The 19,970-nt window shown below is 34.1% G+C and overlaps 1 long non-coding RNA gene across 3 annotated transcripts in view; it reads left to right on the top strand.

Moving 5' to 3' along the window:
* The first annotated feature begins 1,649 nt into the window (after positions 1-1,649).
* The window catches only part of LOC150058941 (uncharacterized), a 32,335-nt gene continuing 14,014 nt past the window's right edge, over positions 1,650-19,970 (top strand). For all 3 annotated transcript variants that reach the window (XR_016536569.1, XR_016536570.1, XR_016536568.1), the window contains exons 1-3: positions 1,650-1,735; positions 4,195-4,266; positions 11,525-11,564. This is a non-coding gene — a long non-coding RNA (uncharacterized LOC150058941). The remainder of the gene's footprint in view (positions 1,736-4,194; positions 4,267-11,524; positions 11,565-19,970) is intronic.

Consider the following 19,970-nt stretch of genomic DNA (forward strand, 5'->3'; position numbering starts at 1 on the left):
TGTGTGTGTATGTGTGTGTGTGTGTGTGTGTGTGTGTGTGTGTGTGTGTGTGTGTTGGTCCTTGGCCTTGAACTCTGGACCTCGGTGTTGTCCCAGAGCTCTTCAGCTCAAGGCTATCACTCTACCACAGTGCCACTCCTGATTTTCTGGTGCTTAACTGGAGGTAAGAATCTCACGAACTTTCTTGCCTGGCCTGGTTTTGAATGGTGAGCGCAGCCTCCTGAGTAGCTAGAATTACAGGTATGAGCCACCAGTGCCTGGTTCTTATATTTATTTTTTATTTGTTTTCATTATTTTTGAGACTAATTTTTGATATGATAGCCTAGGCTAGAATGAAATGGTGTATTTAGTCTACCTTTCAAGTCACAGTCTAGTTGTGTCAGATTCTCAAGTGCTGAGACTACAGGCATGGGCCACCATTTCTCAGTTCTGTAGGAAATGTTTCCTTTAAGTTCTTGTACTGATCTGTACAACCATGGTACATAATGGAATTGAAGAATTGAGAAATAATGATTGAGATGAGCCTTTGATAATATAGGAATTGAGGGTAAAAAGCCAAAGCTTGTGCTAGATGCAGGCTCCTTCCTGTAATCCAAGCTACTAATCCTGCCTGTAATCCTAGGCTAGGATAGGAGGATCACAGTTGGAAGCCAGTCTGGTTAGGAAACCTTCAGACATTAATTTCCAATTAACTACTTGCAACTCTGGCTCAAGGGGAACATTTCTAGCCTTGGGCAAAACAAATGCTCAGGACAGTGCCCAGGCCCTGGACCAATAGGGAAGAAAAGTGAAGCATGTCATACAGAGTCCAAGTCCATGGTAGTTCCTTTGAAAATGAATGTCCACCACCATTAGGCAATATACATCACCCTTCCTCTGGGATCCCTAACACTTTATTTCTTACAGTCTTCGTCACACGCATGAGAGTCTCTTCAATTAGGTTGCATATTCCTCTAAGAAACCATTAGTCTCCATTTACTTAGCATCTAGCAAATTGCCTAATACTGTATAAGGTAGCAGTAATGTTTATCAATTCTATTGAGAGCTTAAATTCCAATGAAGCTAATATAAAACGTCAGACTTAACTTTTAAAGCAAAAAATCTCCAATTCTCCCACAAAATACACACACCACAGGAATAAAAATAACAACACAAACAGACCCCCAAAATAATATGAATTGGGTAATTAATGAAACACCTTTTAAAATTTAGAAAAGTAGACAGGACCATATGCATTTATTGTCACTATGGTTAGGTTATATGTCCATGTGTATATGGCATTATGTAATTGGGTACTTGTATTCCAAATTTTTTTAAATTCATGTGAATATAAAAAGATGGGGTTCAAGACTGGAGTTTTAACTTAGGTTTTGTGTTTGCTAGGCTGTCATTCTACATCCAAGTCATGTCTCTAGCCCATTTGTTTATTCGTTGTTTTTTGAGATAAAATCACATAGTCTACCCAGGCATATGTGGACACAGACATGTCTATTTAGTGTTTCCTCTAATTAGTAAAGTAACAAGTGTTAGCTGAAACACATTGCTTTTCTTCCCATAAGATGGAGTCTCACTGACTTTTTGTACTGGTTCATTTGGCAACACAGTTCTGTGGATTTCAGTGTTCCATGTAATTATGACAACAAGCATGTAACATTTAGCCTAGATATAGTTTAGAAGGTTTCCCACACTCTTCTTCTTGGCTTGGTCTTGACCTGCAGTCCTCTTAGCTTCCCGGGTATGTAGATAACATATGAGCCTCCAGCACCTGGCTCTGAAAGTTGTTTAAAAAGTATCACAGGGATAAATTATATACAGTAGTTTTCTAATTCATTAAAATTATCTTTTCTCTGTTTTATCATTATTCACCTTTAATTTACTTCGTATTTTTCATCCCTTTGTACATAATGTTGAATAAAGAAGACTCATTTTTCTAAGAATATACTTTTACCATGAGTCTATTTTAGTTAAACTTTTGTTCTGATACAAAATAAAATAGACAATTCAATTTTTTTGTTCTGGTTGTTGGTTTTAGGACTTGAGCTCAGGGCCTGGGCACAGTACATTAGCTTTTCTGCTCAAGGCAAGCACACTACCACTTTGAGTCACAGGTCCAATTCTTGTTTTCTGGTGCTAATTGGAGATAAGAGTCTCCTGGACCGCCGGGAGTTTGGCCTAGTGGTTAAAGTGCTTGCCTAGCATGCACGAAGACCCGGGTTCGATTCCTCGGTACCAAATACATAGAAAAAAGCCAGAAGTGGTGCTGAGGCTCAAGTGGTAGAGCTCTAGCCTTGAGAAAGTCCAAGGACAGTGCTCAGGCTCTGAGCTCAAGCCCAGGACTGGCAAAAAAAAAAAAAAAAAAAAGAGTCTCCTGGACCTTACTGTCCAGTCTAGTTTCTAACCATGATACTCAGATCTCTGCCTCCGTAGTAGAAAGAATTACAGTCATCAGCAACCAACATCCCATTAATTAAGCCACTTTTATTTATTTATTTATTTATTTATTTATTTATTTACTTATTTATTTTGCCATTCCTCGGCTTGGGTTCAGGGCTTGAGCACTGTCCTTGGACTTTCTCAAGGCTAGCAATCTACCACTTGAGCCTCAGCACCACTTCCGGCTTTTTTCTATGTATGTGGTACCGAGGAATCAAACCTGGGTTTTCGTGCATGTTAGGCAAGGACTCTACTACTAGGCCAAACTCCCAGCCCCTTAAGCCACTATTTTTTTCATATATTTTTATTGTAATTAACAGAAGGGTTAGATTATATTCGCCAGATAGAAGGTCCGTTCATTCACATACATTGATACCCTTTCTCATGTCTTGGTCCCCAATTCCCTCCCCCCACCCCCACCCCTTATCTTGTTTTCTCCCCTTCCCTATCCAATTTCAAATAACCAAATACAAATATATCCAATATATCAGATAACAAAGTGAGATACTGTAACTATATGAGATAACCAAGGTACAGAAAAAGAGATGAGAGATAACACAGTACATTAAGGACAACAATCACTCATTATATGGCTTTTGTTAAAGGTAACTAGACAATCACTGCAAAGCAACTTGGTAAGTTTAAATCCAATATTTAAGTGTTTATGTTAAAGGGTTTTCTTTTATTAATTTAAATATTTTTTTCTTAATTTAAATATTTGTTCTTAATGTACGATGTTATCTCTTACCTCTTTTGCCATCCCTTGGTTATCTCATATTGTTACAATATTTCACATTGTTATCTGATATATTTTATATGTGCTTAATTGGTTATTTGAAATTGGATAGGGAAGGGGAAATCAAGATAAGTGGGGGGAGGGTGGGAGGGAAATGGGGACCATGTCATAAGAAAGGGTATCAATGTTTGTGAAATTATGCACCTTCTATCTGGTGAATATTTTAATGTAACCCTTCTATTAATCACAATAAAAAATTTATCTAAGGAAAAAAATAAATAAAGGTAACTAGAAAATCACTGCAAAGCAACTTGGTAAGTTTAAATCCAATATTTAAGTGTTCATGTTAAAGGGTTTTCTTTTATTAATTTAAATATTTTGACAGTTGACACCTTTCCTGTCAGTATTTTCCATTTTAGACATATATAATAAACTATGTATTCCTCTCAATAAAATGATAATTCATTTATAAATTTTATTAGAATTCCAATGATTTAATTATTATTAAAATTCTATCATAGATCCAACAATGTGAAATGAAAGAAATCCTCATAAATGTATATTTTTGTTTGTCTTCGTTTTATTCGTATGGATAATACACTATTTTCTCATTTTTTCATGAAATTTCAGGCAGAAATTTACCTTCAAAATTCTGTTTTAAAATTCATGTTTATATTTCACATTGTTCCATTTTATTAATTTATAATACAAAAGTAAAATAAGCATAACTATTATTTTATAGGATTTTTCCCCCTGATAACTGCATTGCTTAACTAAGTTTGGATAAAGAGCTAGGACTTAGAAATCTTTTTCAGCAGCATATTACTCCTTGGGAAAGGATATTATTAAAATATCAAATAAAACCTCTTCAGGTCATTACCTGAGAAACAAGAGTACATTTTTGAAGGATTTTATAAAGTAATTGCACAACTACTATACCATTTGTAATTTCTGTTAGAGAAAGTTCTGAAATCTTGATCTAAAGAAGACAAGACCTTAATACCAGGACATCTTTCTTTGAAAAGGGTCACCTTAAAGTCCAGATTCAATGATCTTAGAAGATGAGAAAGGATGGAAAAAACAAAGAAGGAAGATAGGTAAGTGAGCCAAGACTAGAAAGTCATTTAAAGGTCAAAAGAAAAAGATAAATCCTGTTACACTATTTGAAAAGAAGCTTCTGCTCATGCATAAATGCCAACATTTGAAAGTCATTATCAAGAATATCAAAGGGGAAAAGGCCTTTTTTTTTGACTTTTCAAGATACTGAATAAAAAGTTGTTATGAGATAGAATAAATTGGAAAGTTAAATCCAGAGAGTGTATTAAAAACTGAAGATTTTTCTGAGGCAATATTGCTCCTAGGTAACTATATTTGAGATATACTTGCAACAAATCAGTTAGTGGTATGAAAGGATGCATTTGATTAGTCTTTGAATACAAAGTAAGACTATATAAACACCTCTAAACATTTACTTGGTTGCTGTCCTTCTAGATGACTAAAACATACTCTAGTTGTCTCCTCCTGTCTTCCTTTCAATCTATTATATAAGAGATAGGACAATGATTGAGACACAGGTCTGAAAGTTCCTTTCATGGGCTTAAAGGAAAAAATTTAGCTCAAGAGTAGGTGGTGGCAATCTGAAACCATGAATGTACAGCATGTCTAACAAGAAAGAGAATCATCTTTAATCATACTATGTTATCCTAGTCCACTAATCTTTCATTTCTGGCTAAACTGATAGGAAATAGTAGCAGGATATTGATGATCAAAGGGGAAGAATTCTTATGGAAACATGAAGAGGATGAGCATATACTGAAGAAAAGATATGTGTACCTACCTGTACACATTTAAGGACTTCCTGATTTGATGTTACGTTTGAGCTTTTAAAAGTATGCTTATTGAATTGTGCTCCTAATTAGAACCATTTCCAGCTCACAGATTGATATTTACTTGGTGTAATTAACAAATTCTCTTGATAAATCAACTTGAAATTTGTAATGGACTTTATGATTGAAATTTTTCCTTTGTTATAGGAATACTATTACCCTGTTCACGTCATTCATTTTTTGCTCATTTGTGAAAGGCCTATTATCTACCTTAATTTTTAATGAGTTTAACTTTTTTATCTTTATATTAATGTTAGCCTTACAACCATTCTTCATTCATATCCCATAACTAAAAAATTTTTATAAGTTTTGATCCCAAAGAGAACAAGAACACTGATGTAATGTTTTAAGCTGAATTTGGATTTTTTTCTTTTTTTTCCTACTGGTATCCTTTTCCATTACAGAATACTATCAGTGATGACACTGCATTATTTTATTTATCATTAATCTGCATTAATCAATTCCTTAGTCTTGATTTTCTTAGCCATGATACTTCTTACATACTTGACAACATGGCACTGTGCTATAATACTCACTATTTGGATGTCTGATACTTTTGCATCACTAGAATTAATTTATGCATTTCCACTGAGAATAGCACAACAATAATATTTTTCTCACGACATTCTATGAAGGAATCAATATACCATTGTTTTACAACAGGGAATGTAGCTTACTTTAATTAGTTTGTTCCTGCAATATATTCAGGTTTTCTCTATGTTAAATATGAAGTATGACCTCATTCTTCATTGAAAACATTATTGAGAATACCCTAACTTGATTCTTTTCAAACTCTCACATTTTAATGTCTTCACATGAGTTCACTTTGCTCTCTATGAATTTTAGACATGTAGGAAGATACAAAAAACCATGTTTACATGGTTTTATGTCTTCTTTATTGCCCTTGATATTTCCTTATTTGACCTTTTTATATCATGTGACCATTTGCTGGCTAAATAAAATCAAATTATCTACTTTCCGTTTAAATTTGCTTCATTCTGGGGCTGGGAGTTTGGACTGGTGGTAGAGTGCTTGCCTAGGATGCACCAAGACCCAGGTTCAATTCTTCAGTACCACATACACAGAAAAAAAAAAGCCAGAAGTGGTGCTGAGGCTCAAGTGTTAGAGCTCTAGCCTTGAGAGAAGTGCAAGGACAGTGCCCAGGCCCTGAGCACAAGCCCAGGACTGGCAAAAAAAAATTGCTTCATTCTTTCAGAGTATATTTGTCAGAATATAGAATATTAGTGATATATTTATACAAAATTCAAATCATTTGCAAGGGCAAATAAGCAACAATCTCTTCAAAAGTAGCAAACAAAGTAAGACAATATGAAAATTGAAGCTACCTTTATGATCAATGATGTAAAAACAAAAAGAATTTCTACTAAGACTTGGAATAAGTGAGGTAACCATTGTTATCACCTCTACTAAACATTAAATGATAAATACTAGAAGCCCAAGTTAAAAAAATTCTATCTACCAGATTGAACATAAAGCAGTTTCTCCACTTGTTAATGACATGATCTCTTATGAATAGGGTGAATGAAAAATTATTGAAAAAATCCTGTTAAATTTCATGTTATATTTGGTAAAATACTAAAATAAAACCCCAACTCAGCAGGGTGCTAGTGACTTAGTCCTGCAGGCTCAGCTACTCAGGAGGCTGAGATCTGGTTTACATTTTAAAGACAGCCAAGATAGAAAATTCTGTGAGTCTAATCTCCAGTTAACCACCAAAAACCAGAAAAGGAGCTGTGACTAAAGTGGTAGAGTGCTAGCTTGGAGTGAGTAAGTATTTCCCAGACATAGCTCCCAAGCCCTAAATGTAAGCCCAGGATGGGCAGAGAAAAGTGGGGGTAGGGGGAGGGAAAGGGAGGGAGAGAGAGATGGAGAGAGAGGAAGAGAGATGGAGAGAGAGGAAGAGAGATGGAGAGAGAGGAAGAGAGACGGGGGGGGGGCAGACAGACAGACAATCAGACAGACATACATGAGGGGAAGGAAGGGAGGGGGGAAAGAAGGGAGGGAAAGAAGAAAAAGGGGAAAAGGAAGGAAGGAAAGAAGGAAGGAAGGAAGGAAGGAAGGAAGGAAGGAAGGAAGGAAGGAAGGAAGGAAGGAAGGATGGAAGGAAGACAGGCAGGCCCAATAATAAAAAGTACACTCACAAAGGCATAAAATTCAATAGTATTTTATACCAAATAATGATAGTATACAAAAAACAAATCAACAAATTAATTCCACTTATGATGAAAAAAAATCCCTAAAAAGAAATTTAATCACAGAAGTAAAAATCATAAAAGATGACTAAAACTTGAGGGAGTAAAAAGTTAATGTAAAACTGTCATACTCATAAATTAAAACAACTAAATACCCACAGCAATTTTACACAATGTAAAAATTAATGTAAAAGTAAATTTATATTCAAATTCAATGATATTATTCACAAAAATAAAATGTTTTGGATTTTTGTGTCAATTTATATTGCATTTGTATTGAAGGATTATGATTAGTTGAAAGAATTCAGAGAAAGAAAACCAAATATTTCATTGTCTACAATACATGGACAGAAATTCTTTTATATCTAAATCGTTGGAGCATAAAAAAATCATGTCAAATTATGTGGAGAAACCACTTGACGTAGTTCAAGATGCTTACTTGATAAAAGAAAAAAACTCTAACTGAAGTGAGGTGGAATCTTAGCATTGTTAACAGATGCTGGAGGGGATGTGGCCAGGAGGGATCACTACTACACTGTTGGTGGAAGTGCAAACTCGTTCAACCACTATGGAAAGCAGTATGGCAGTTCCTCAAAAGACTAAACATAGAACTCCCCTATGACCCAGCAATTCCACTACTTGGCATTTACCCAATCATCCAGAAACAAGGGCATACTAAATCCACCAGCACAATGTTCATTGCAGCACTATTTACCCTAGCAAAGATATGGAACCAACCTAGATGTCCCTCAGTTGATGAGTGGATCAACAAGATGTGGTATATGTGCACAATGGAACTCTGTGCTGCTGTCAGAAAGAATGACATTACCCCATTTGTTAGGAAATGGAAAGACTTAGAAAAAAATCATATTAAGTGAAGTAAGCCGGACTCTAAGGAACTTAGGCTCAATGGTTTCCCTCATTTATCATAATCAGTAGAAATCTTGGGTTCTCCTAGCAGAGATTTGCAATTGATTTGTATTTCTTTTATGACCAGAGATGTTGAGCATTTCTTCAGGTGTCTATAGGCCATTTTTGTTCCTTCTTCAGAGAAGACTCTCTTTAAGTCTTTGGCCCATTTTTTAATGGGATGGTTGTTACTTTGGAGATTAGTTTTGGAGTGATTAATTTTTTGAGCTGTTGATATATTTTAGATATGAGGCCTTTACATAGAGCTCCCCTATGACCCAGCAATTCCACTACTGGGCATTTACCCAACCATCCAGAAACAAGGACATACCAAATCCACTAGCACAACAATGTTCATTGCAGCACTATTTACCATAGCAAAGATAAGAAACCAATCTAGCTGTCCCTCAGTTGATGAATGGATCAAAAAGATGTGGTATTTGTACACAATGGAATTCTGTGCTGCTGTCAGAAAGAATGACATCACCCCATTTGTTAGGAAATGGAAAGACTTAGAAAAAATCATATTAAGTGAAGTAAGCCAGACTCAAAGGAACTTAGGCTCAATGGTTTCCCTCATTTGTTATAATCAGTAGTAACCCTGGGCTCTACTAGCAGAGATTTGCAATAGAGCAAAACCTTGATACATAGGCCATATTATATGAAGCTAATTGAATGGACTTCTAGGATATTGAAACAAAAGCCATATAATGAATGATTGTTCTTCTTAGGTACTATGTTATCTCTCATCTCTTTTGCTGTCCCTTGGTTATATCATATTGTTACAGTATCTCACTTTGTTATCTGATATATTGGATATATTTGTATTTGGTTATTTGAAATTGGTTAGGGAAGGGGGGATCACCAAGATGGGGGATGGGGGGGAGGGTAATGGGGACCAAGACATGTGAAAGGGAATCAATGTATGTGAATTAATGCACCTTCTGTCTGGAAAATATCATGTAACACTTTTATTAATTACAATAAAAAATATAAAAAAAAAGAAAAAAGAAAAAAGAAAAAAACTCATAGGGAAGTCGGGCCTGTCTCAAGGGTAGGGCAGTAGCCTTGAGCTGAAGAGCTCAAGGACAGAGACCAGGCTGAGTTCAAGCCCCATGACCCACAAAAATAAAACAAAATAAAAAAACTCCTAGAGATTAATTGAAATATATTAACATAATAGAAATTTTAAATGATTTTGTATATTAAGAATATATTTCCTTAACAGAATATACTTTCGTTTACAGATTTAAATGTTTCTTTGTTCAGTGTCACTCATACAATGTTATGTTGTTATATATGTGATATATTTATATATCTCTCTATATCTGTATATCTTGTATGTCTGTGTCTATAATCTATCTTGTAAATAGATGTTCATATACATTATTTCTTCATCATTTGTTTTGTATTTCTATTTTTTATTTCTTTTTGATATTTTCAATTTATTTTTGCAGCTTATTGTTGTGATAATGTATAGAGGTGTTATGATTATAATCATCAGATAATGGGTATATTACTTCTCTCAATTTTTTCAAATTTGTGGAACTAACAAACAACAGGATCTCAGACTTGGTAGGCAGATGGTCCTTCTTATCCTAAGCCTTATTACCAACTTTGTTTTGATTTACTTATTGCTGTTATTGTTTTTTAGTTTTTTTTATTATTTTTAAGTTACTGAACAAAGGAAGTGTCATTTTCCAAAGCAGTTTATAATTGGCATCATCCCTTTCAACATTTATTCTTAAAAAAAAAAAAAAACAGAAACAAACCCAAAAACTCCAAGCTCTGTTTGGCAACATAAAGTTTTATTCCATTATTTTTTACTTTAGGTACTTTTCAAGATTTGAAGATATTAGCAAGTTTTCCTAGATTGCTGTGTTAATGGTATAATTTGCAGTCAAACTAAGAGCCAGCTGCATTACTAGTATATTTGTCTGATTGTTATTTTTAATGGATGGGATGGTTAGACAGACAACAGGACTTACAATCTCGGATATGTTGTATCTTGTCCTATTGCTTCATTCTCCCTACGTCATGCAATTACCATAATTGCTTTTCCTGTTGACATTTCTCAACTCATACAAATTATTTAGAATCTCCTTCCTTTATATCCTATGCTTGTCTCTTTAATTCAAATTATTTCCCTTAAATTGTACATGTGGGCTTCCTTATGTTAACATTTTTAGATAGCCCCTATTTGAAATATCCTCTCTGTGGCTTGTGCTTTGACCTCCCTAGTTACTCTTTTAGGATTTTAAACTTGAGGGTAGTTTTAATCTTTCTTTGGGTTGTTTGAACTCTTTACAGGGCTCCAGGGAAGTACATCTTCTTTATCCTTGTAGTGTCTGTCTGTTTCCTTTATTCACCTCAAACATTATAAAGAGACAAAGTTCACTTTGTTAGAACAAAACACTAGAGCTTTTTCACCTTTCTTTTTAGTCAGAGTCAGTTTGCAGTGTTGACATTTACTGTTTCAGATAAGGCAGATATAATCTTGTTCATAATGCTTTTATTTTTAGTTTATTTGGCACTGAGGAATTGAACTCATGTTTTCATAGGTTTTGTTCATAGTTGTAATATTTTTCCATATAATTTGAGGAGATCTTAGGCAATCATAAAATGCTTGTTAGGAGTTCTTTTTATACCAATCATTGCATGCTAATATCAGACTTTTTTCACCAAGAGATATCTCAGATTTCATCTGGTCAGATGTAGTTATTTTATGCGAATGGGAGTCAGAGGTGATTAACTCATGTCACATCAGCATTCCCTCCAGAAGATGTCCTTAACACTTTATCATATTAGCTTTTCATTCAAGGACTAACTTCTAAGGTATATATGAGCAATAACATATTATACATTTAATTTTTATTTTCTTATGCTGTGTTCTTTGGTGTTGCCACTTTAGAGGCTATGAATTAATTTTCTCTTACTTACCTCAAAAATAAAGAAGTGTTTACCATTGAATATCACAAAAAGACATGATAATGAATGCAAGAAGATGAATAAGATATGAAGATAGATGGAATATGAGTACCAAATCAAGGCTTGTTGTACTTCAGTGTAAGAAAGGAGTACCTATGAAAATATTTTACACTACTTACTCCAAATGTTTTAAACAACAAATGCAAGATCAAGAGTCCTAAGTCCATTCACTTATTAGGATCATTAAGTAATTTTTCTTTTCAAGGAATACTACTAATATATGTGAGACTCTGGTAATTTGTCATCAGATTGTCTCTTTAATGAGCTTCAAATCTATTATAATCAACTTTTAAAAAATTCTGCATATTTATCTATACTTTTATTAAACTTTCTCCTCTCTGTCTCTTTCTCTATCTTAGATGCACTGCATGTAGTGGATTAGTGGATCAAACAAATGTGGTATGTATATACAATGGAATTTTGCTCACCTAGTAGAATGAATAATATGACATTTGGATATGGATGGGCCTAGAAATAATTCCATTAAGTGAAGAAAATCAGGCTCAGAGAGACAAATCGTAATGTTTCCTTTCATTAGTGGAAACTAAATCTAAAATACAATCATGCATGGTAAGGTATACAGGAGATTTTGCGTATACACACAAACTGACTAAAGGGTGGGTTATGTAAGGAAAGAGTTCAAAGATGTAACTACTTTGAACAACAAACTATTAGACAAAATGAATACTATATATATATATATATATATTTAGATGGGAAGGACAGTGGAGTAAATACACCAATGAGGGAAAGAAGAAGGAGCAAGTGTGGTTATTATATTCAACATACCTTGTGTCAAAACTAAACTTTATAACATGAGGGTAGAGATAGGAAGGGGAAAATGTGAGGCCAGTTGATGAAGGCAGTGTCATTGATCAAGATACATTGTATTCATAATTTTATTGATGCTGTTGCATCCTCTTTGCACAATTACTTTATAATAAAATAATACATATGCATATGTACATATACACATGGATATTATATATATCATTCATATATACTATATATGCATAGATTGTATACATACATATATGTACATAAACACATGCATGCCTAACTATACTTGAAAATTTGTTTTTTAAAGTTATAGCAATTAGCCTTGCATATGATATTTGTAGAATTGGGAAACTCAACTATTTTTACAATAATAATGAAAGCTAGATGTAACAAGTGATTTTGACAGAATAATCCCCATATAATGAGAAAAGTTGGTTTTATGAATGGAAAATGTATTTTAATGATAACAATTATCATAATTTTGAAAGTTAATTCAATATGACAATAATTAATTTTTCCACAAACATATTTATCTTTTTCTTTTTATAACCTTTAAGTTAAGCTATTACAGTGACCTACTCTTCTAAGAGTGGAAAAAACTTAATGTGTGGTTTCATCATTCTCTGCTTTGGAGGACAGTTTACTATGTTGTGTTTTATCTTGTGTGGCACTAAATGTTTCTAACTTTAAGGCCAATATTTTAAGATGTGAAAGAAGCATTGGATAATATAAAGTCTTTTGGGAGAGTTGTGATGCACATAAATCAGTTATAGAACCTGTCATAATATCTTCCCCATTTAATATAAATGAAATGTCACATTCTTTAAAAACAAAAAGTCATATTTCAGTATGTAGATTGTAATAAGCATTTCAATGACTTAAAAAATTAGATATTAACTTAATTCACCATGTATCTCATAAAGAATTAATAGCAAATTTTTTAAATTCAAATACTTTTAAATTTGAAGAATATGAAATATCCAACTTTCCTTAAAGTGAAGAATGTAACTTCTTTTCCTTTGATATATAGAATGTGACATTTTTCACATCTGGGTTTGAGTATGGGGGTTTTAAATTCTAAACCAGTTTCTTGTGAAAAATAATCAGTGCACTAATAAAAATGTCAGGGCAGAGGACAATACTAATTGGTCCAACGATGAGTCTGCTATGTAAGAAATATTTTGCTTACTTAGGAAAGAAAAAACTCAGACAATAATACCATGGAAAAGTTTGGAAACTAGCTAGTAAAATAAAATTATACAGAACCTAACAAGACATAACACAATTAACTGTAGTACATAAACTGCAAAAAGAATATAGTAGTTGGAGTGGTTAAGGGCTGGTAGATAACAATAGAATGCAATAGTTTCAAGGGCAGAGGTTCCAACCAAGAGAAGATCTGAAACATAAACTACCTGGAAGAAAGTAATATGAAGATAATGACAGGACTTAGAGTTAAAGAATGATAGTGAAGAGAAATAGAATAGAAAGCAGAGCAGGTTAAATAGCAGTATATGAGCAGTTTCCTCACAGAATATAAGAAATGGAAGGAGTAACTGGAAGTACAAGTGCTCTTATCTGAATATTTGTTATTAAAGAATTTATTAACATTGATTTTTGCATCATATTTTAAATGACGTGTTTAACAAACAAGTAGTCAAGAAGGGAATCTATATACAATAATTGGCACTTAAATTTTAGAACATAATTAAAATTAGGCTGAGGGTTTGCATGCCATATGTACATATTAATCTATGTACTAAAAATTATGTTTATAGAGTCATAAATTTTTATGTCTATGTAGTTGTGTTTATATTTCCAATACCATGTCGATAGCATTGGGTATGCAAATATTGAGTCCTAGCTCTTGTACTGTTTGGATCTAATAGCCACATATTAAGGATACCATGCACCTTTTGTTCCTTTGGTCTTGACTTGTCTAACTCAACATGATTTGCTCTAGATTCCATCCACTTCCCTGCAAATGCCATTATTTTATCTTGTCTATTGGCTGTGTAGAATTATATTGTGTGTATATATATATATATATATATATGTCATATTTTCTGTATCCATTCATCTGCAGTAGGGCATCTGGATTGTTTCCATCTTCTGGCTATTGTGAATAGTGCAGAGATAAACATAGCTGAGCAGGTGTCCTTATCATATCTTGAGTTATGACTCAATATGCCCAGGAGTGGTATGGCACGATCGTAGGGAAGGTCTATTTTCAGTTCTTTAAGAAACCTCCACACTGCTTTCCAGAGTGGCTGAACTAGCTTACAATCCCACCAGCAGTGCAGTAGGGCTCCTTTTCCTCCATAACCCCGCCAGCATCTGTCATTGTGTTCAAAATCTTGGCCATTCTAATTGGGGTAAGGTGTTATCTTCGGATGGTTTTTATTTGCATTTCCTTCATGACCATGGATGATGAGCATTTTCTCATATGTTTTTCTGCCATTTTAATCTCTTCTTTTGATAAGTATCTCTTTAGTTCCCTTGCCTATTTAGTGATTGGTTTGCTGTGTTTGGAGGGTGGATTAGTTTCTCGAGTTCCCTGTAGATACTGGATATTAAGCATTTTCTGATGCATTATTGGTATATATCTTTTCCCAGTTGGTTGGATGTCTTTCTACTTTAGTAGCTATGCTTTTATCTATGCAGATACTTTTTATTTTTAGGTAGTCCTATTTATCGAGTCTCTCTAAAATCTGTTGTGACCGTGGGATTCTGTTCAGTAATTTTTTGCCTGTGCCTATGAGTTCCAGTTCTCTCCAACTCTATCATGTAGCAGTTTCAAGGTTTCTGGTCTGACATTGAGGTCTTTGATCCACTTTGAGTTAATGCTTATGCATGGCGAAAGGCTAGGGTCAATTTTTAGTTTTCTGCATTTGGCTGCCCAGTTTTGCCAGCACCAATAATTGAAAAGACCGTGTTTGTTCCATTGTATATCTTTGACTCCTTTGTCAAATACAAGTTGACTATAGGTATGTGGTTCTATTTCTGGATCTTCTATTCTGTTCCATTGATCTTCTGGTCTTTTATTGTGCCATTACCATGCTGTTTTGTTATTATGGTTCTGGTATTGTAATAACACCTGCATTTCTCTTTTTGCCTAAAATTCCTTTGGCTATTTTATGTCTTTTCTTGTTCCATATGAACCTTTGGATTATGCCTTCTATTTCAGTAAAGAATGTCTTTGGGATTTTGATGGGGATTGCATTGAATTTGTATATCAATTTTAGCAAAATGGCCATTTTCTTTATATTATTTCTCCCTACCCATGAGAATGGGATGTCTTTCCATTTCCTGGTATCCTCTTTAATTTCTTTTATTAGGCTTTTATAATTTTCATTAAACAATTCCTTTGCATCTCTGGTTAAGTTAATTCATAAGTATTCTTTTGAAGGCTATTGTGAATGGGATCATTTTCTTGATTTCATCTTCTGTGTGTATTTTTGGCATAAAAGAAAGCTATTGACTTTTGTTTGTTTGTTTGTTTGGTTTGCCAGTCCTAGGCTTGAGCTCAGGGCCTAAGCAATGTTCTTGGACTTTCTCAAGGCTTGAGCTCTACCACTTGAGCCTCAGCACCACTTCCGGCTTTTTTCTATGTATGTGGCACCAAGGAATCAAACCGGGGTCTTCGTGCATGCTAGGCAAGCACTCTACCACTAGGCCAAACTCCTGGCCCCAAGGCTACTGACTTTTACAGGTTAATTTTGTATCCTGCCACTTTGCTAAAGTGATTTATTAATGGTAGGAGTTTGGGAGTGGAGCTCATTGGGCCACTCAGGTAGAGGATCATGTGATGTGCAAAAAAAGGATAGTTTAATTTCTTCTTTCCCTATGTGGATCCCTTTGATGTCCTTCTCTTGCCTTATTTCTCTGGCTAAGGGTTCCAGCACTATATTGAAGAGAAATAGAGAGAGTGGGCATCCCTGTCTAGTTCCTGATTTTAAGATAAATGGTTCCAGTCTTTCACCATTTAGTATAATACTGGCTATAGGTTTTTCATATATGCCTTTAATTATTTTAAGGAATTTACCCCTTATTGCTATTTTTCTAGTCCTTTCAACATGAATGTATATTGTATTTTGTCAAATTCTGCATCCAGAGAAATTATCATATGATTCTTATCCTTAGCTCTATTGATATGATGTATTACATTAATTGATTTGCTAATGTTAAACCAGCCTTGCGTCTGTGAGATGAAGCTTACTTGATATCAGTGTATAATTTTTTAAATTTGTTTCAGGATTCTGCTGGCTAGTATTTTATTGACGAGTTTTGTGTTTGTGTTCACTACAGAGATAAGTCTGTAGTTCTCTTTTTTTGTTGGGTCTTTCCCTGGTTTGCGGATGAGTGTAATATTAGCTTCTTAAAATGAGTTTGATATTGCTCCTTCTGCTTCTATTTCTCGGAAAAGTTTCAAGAGTATAAGTATTACTTCATCTTTAAAAGTCTTGTAGAATTCCACAGTGAAACCCTCTAGACCTGGGCTGTTTTTGGTTGGCATATCTGAACATTGTTAATGATATAGAAAGAATGAAAATTTGCAATAGTCCTATTAGAAATATCACAAATTGCAGGTTTGATTTCTGATTGCTATAATAAAGCAAATAACATAATAAAATGAATTGTATAACTTTTTGGTTTAGAAAAGCATTCAAAAATATGTTTACACTCTAGTCCATAAGTGTAGAAATGTTAAGTCCGAAAACTGCATATATCTTTATTTAAAAATCCTTCATTGCTGAAAAATGTTAATTATTGTGTGAAATTTTTTTCTGGTAGTTGTTTTCTTTTTATGTTGATGGCTATTGACTAATTTGAGTACCGGTGGCCTAATATTGGGATGGTTGTGGCAAATTCTTAAAATCAGACCAAAATAAACTTTGCTGTATTGATTGTATCTCCCTTTCATAAGAGATTTTTCTGTAGTACTTGAAAGAGTTTAACCCACAGCAAAATTTCTTTCAAAACTGAAATCAATCCTCTTACATGCTCTTCTGGTTTGTTAAGTAAGTTTCTATAGTTCTTTAAGTCCATTGTTTTCTACAATGTCCACAATATCTTGACCAGAACTAGCTTCCACACAAGATGCAAGTACTTTTGCTTATACTTAAAAAGCAAGTCCTTACCCATTAAAATTTTATCATGAAATTGAATCAATTCAGTGGAGTCTTTAGTTTTCTATTATTTCCTCCTGTGAAACTCAAGCCCCTCAAAATCATTCATTTACATTACAATCAACATCTCTCAAACTCCTATTAATATTCTGATTTCTCCGAACACCAAGTATCCTTTTTTACATCTAGATGGGGAAATCTTTTTCAACAATATTTCTGTTTTCTTTGCTCAGATCCCTTGGAGGAATCAGAGTCTATGACACCTATTACAAAATAAAGTTTCTTTAAAAATAAATTGGTATATACAAATTGCACAGAGGCATGGATTTCATTTTGATATTTCCACACATGTCCACAAGGTGCTTGCTAATCTTCATTCTCACTAATTTTCTCTAATTTGTGGAACGTGGGGAAGAAAATGAAATGCATTTATTCAATCCCATTTGTATTTCATGGAGTACAGAATGCATTTTGTGTTAGCAATCATGATAAACAACATGAATCTTATTGTGCATTTCTTTAGGATTATTAGGTGGTGACGTGCATTATTTTTCTTTGGTTTTATTCTGAGTAGGTCTCAATCCACAGTTCATGCACTTATTAATTATACTATAGATAGGTTGGAGGCTATCCAGGCTTAGTTTTTATTTTTCCATTTATAGAAAGGAGCCCAGTGTGTTTCATATAATAATTGAAGGCACTGGGGTTGTAGAAATGGAAAATGAACACTGGGTTTAACTTGAATTATCTATACTAATGTCTGTTATTTAGCTATGGAAGTCCTAATAAGTATCTTAAGGCTGTCTCAGTCTATCTGGGAACCTTGGAAATTGTTGTTGTCTGCAATTGCCTGCATCACTGACCTTCTGAGTAACTTGCTCATACTTATCCATTAGCACACACTGGTCACCCTGAAGTTAAATGTGAGAATCATCCTCTGCTACTTTCAAACTTTTTTGCTTCAAACATTTTGCTCAGACTTAAAATAATTGAACACTCAATGTAACTGTCAGAAAAGAAGCTTTATAGAGAAGTTCTCTGGCTTTGTATTTGTGTATGATAGCAATTACATTAATATGAACAAAATGCAGATCACAGATTACTATAACATGAATGATAATAATTTTAAAAGTTTGTTCTGTTGGGAGAATTACTAAAACCTGCATTTAGAGAAATGCAGTGAGCATATCCTGTGGAACCTATGTACGCAGGTTTACCCATGCCACAAATACTAAATTTCCAAAAAAAATCATTTTTGTTTTCTCAAAAAAATCCACAACAATTTGAAGTTCAGTAAAGCATGATACAAGTGGGTCAAGCTTTTCCAGTTGGCTGTCATCAGTGTTTTCTCTTGCTGGTATTCTTACATACTAAATATAAAGGAGTTCCACTTTTAGAAGTATTTGTGAGGCACTTTCTCTCTCTCTCTCTCTCTCTCTCTCTCTCTCTCTCTCTCTCTCTCTCTCTCTCTCTCTCTCTGTGTGTGTGTGTGTGTGTGTGTGTTATTTTTTTATTTTTATTTTCTTGTCACTTGTCAGTCCTGGGCCTTGAATTCAGGGCCTGAGCATTGTCCTTGGGCTTTCTCAAGGCTAGAGCTCTACCACCTGAGCCACAGCACCTCTTCTTGTTTTTTTTTTTTTTTAAAAAAACTGTATGTGGTACCTAGGAATTGACCCTTGGTCTTTATGCACTCTACCACTAGGCCAAATTCCTGGCCCTTGTCTCTCCCTCTCTCCTTCTCCTTCTCCCTTGCTTGCTCTCTCCCTCCTTCCTTCCCTCCCTCATAGATTTTTCTGTGAATGATGATAAAATGAAACCCATCAAGAGCCATTTAATAATATGGTGTACAGAATGTGGACATTGAAAATGAAGGTCAATCTGATTAAAGTACTATCTACGTATGTATAACTTTACAAGGTGAAACTTCATTGAATGACTAACATACACATAAAAATGAGTGATAGGCAAGCACTCTACCACAAGGCCAAGAACAAATCATGTTGAATGAGACAAGTCACGACCAAAGGAACAAAAGGCACATGGTATCCTTAACATGTGGCTGTAAGATCCATAAACAGCACAAGAGCGAGGACTCAATATTTGCATATCTAATGCTATGGACATGGTATTGGAAATATAAACATAACTACATAGACATAAAAACCAATGACTCTATAGACGTAATGTTTTGTTTCATAAGTTAATATGTATCTATGATATACAAACCCTTAGCCTAATTTTGATTATGTTCTAAAAACTAAGTGCCAGTGATTGAATATAGAGATTCCCTTCTTGAACACTTGTTTGTTAAACATTTGAAATATGATGTAAAAATCAATGTTAATAAATTCTTTAATAAAAAAATGAGTGATAGGGATGTAACACTTTGTTTAAGGTATTGGTGAGAGAGAGAGAGAGAGAGAGAGAGAGAGAGAGAGAGAGAGAGAGAGAGAGAGAGAGAGAGAGAGAGAGGAAGAAAGGGTGAAAATGTGTGAATGTTGTCAAAATACTGTGTGTGCATCTGTAAAACTGGAACAATGAAACATGTTGTCATTGGTTAAGAAGAGGAGGGGAAGGCCAAATCAAGAAAATGATCCCATTTGCAATAGCCCCCAAAAGCATAAAATACTTAGGAATATACTTAACCAAAGATGTAAAGGAATTATTCAATGAAAACTATAAAAGCATAACAAAAGAAATTAAAGAGGACATTAGGAAATGGAAAGACATCCATGGTCATGGCTAGGGAGAACCAACATAGTGAAAATGGCTATACTGCCAAAACTGATATACAAATTCAATGCAATCCCCATCAAAATCCCAAAGACATTCTTTACAGAAATAGAAGATATAACTTAAAGATTCATATGGAACAAGAAAAGACCTAGAATAGCCA

Source organism: Megascapheus bottae, chromosome 9, assembly GCF_031878675.1.
Source record: "Megascapheus bottae isolate mThoBot1 chromosome 9, mThoBot2.hap1, whole genome shotgun sequence".
Lineage (NCBI taxonomy): Eukaryota > Metazoa > Chordata > Mammalia > Rodentia > Geomyidae > Megascapheus > Megascapheus bottae.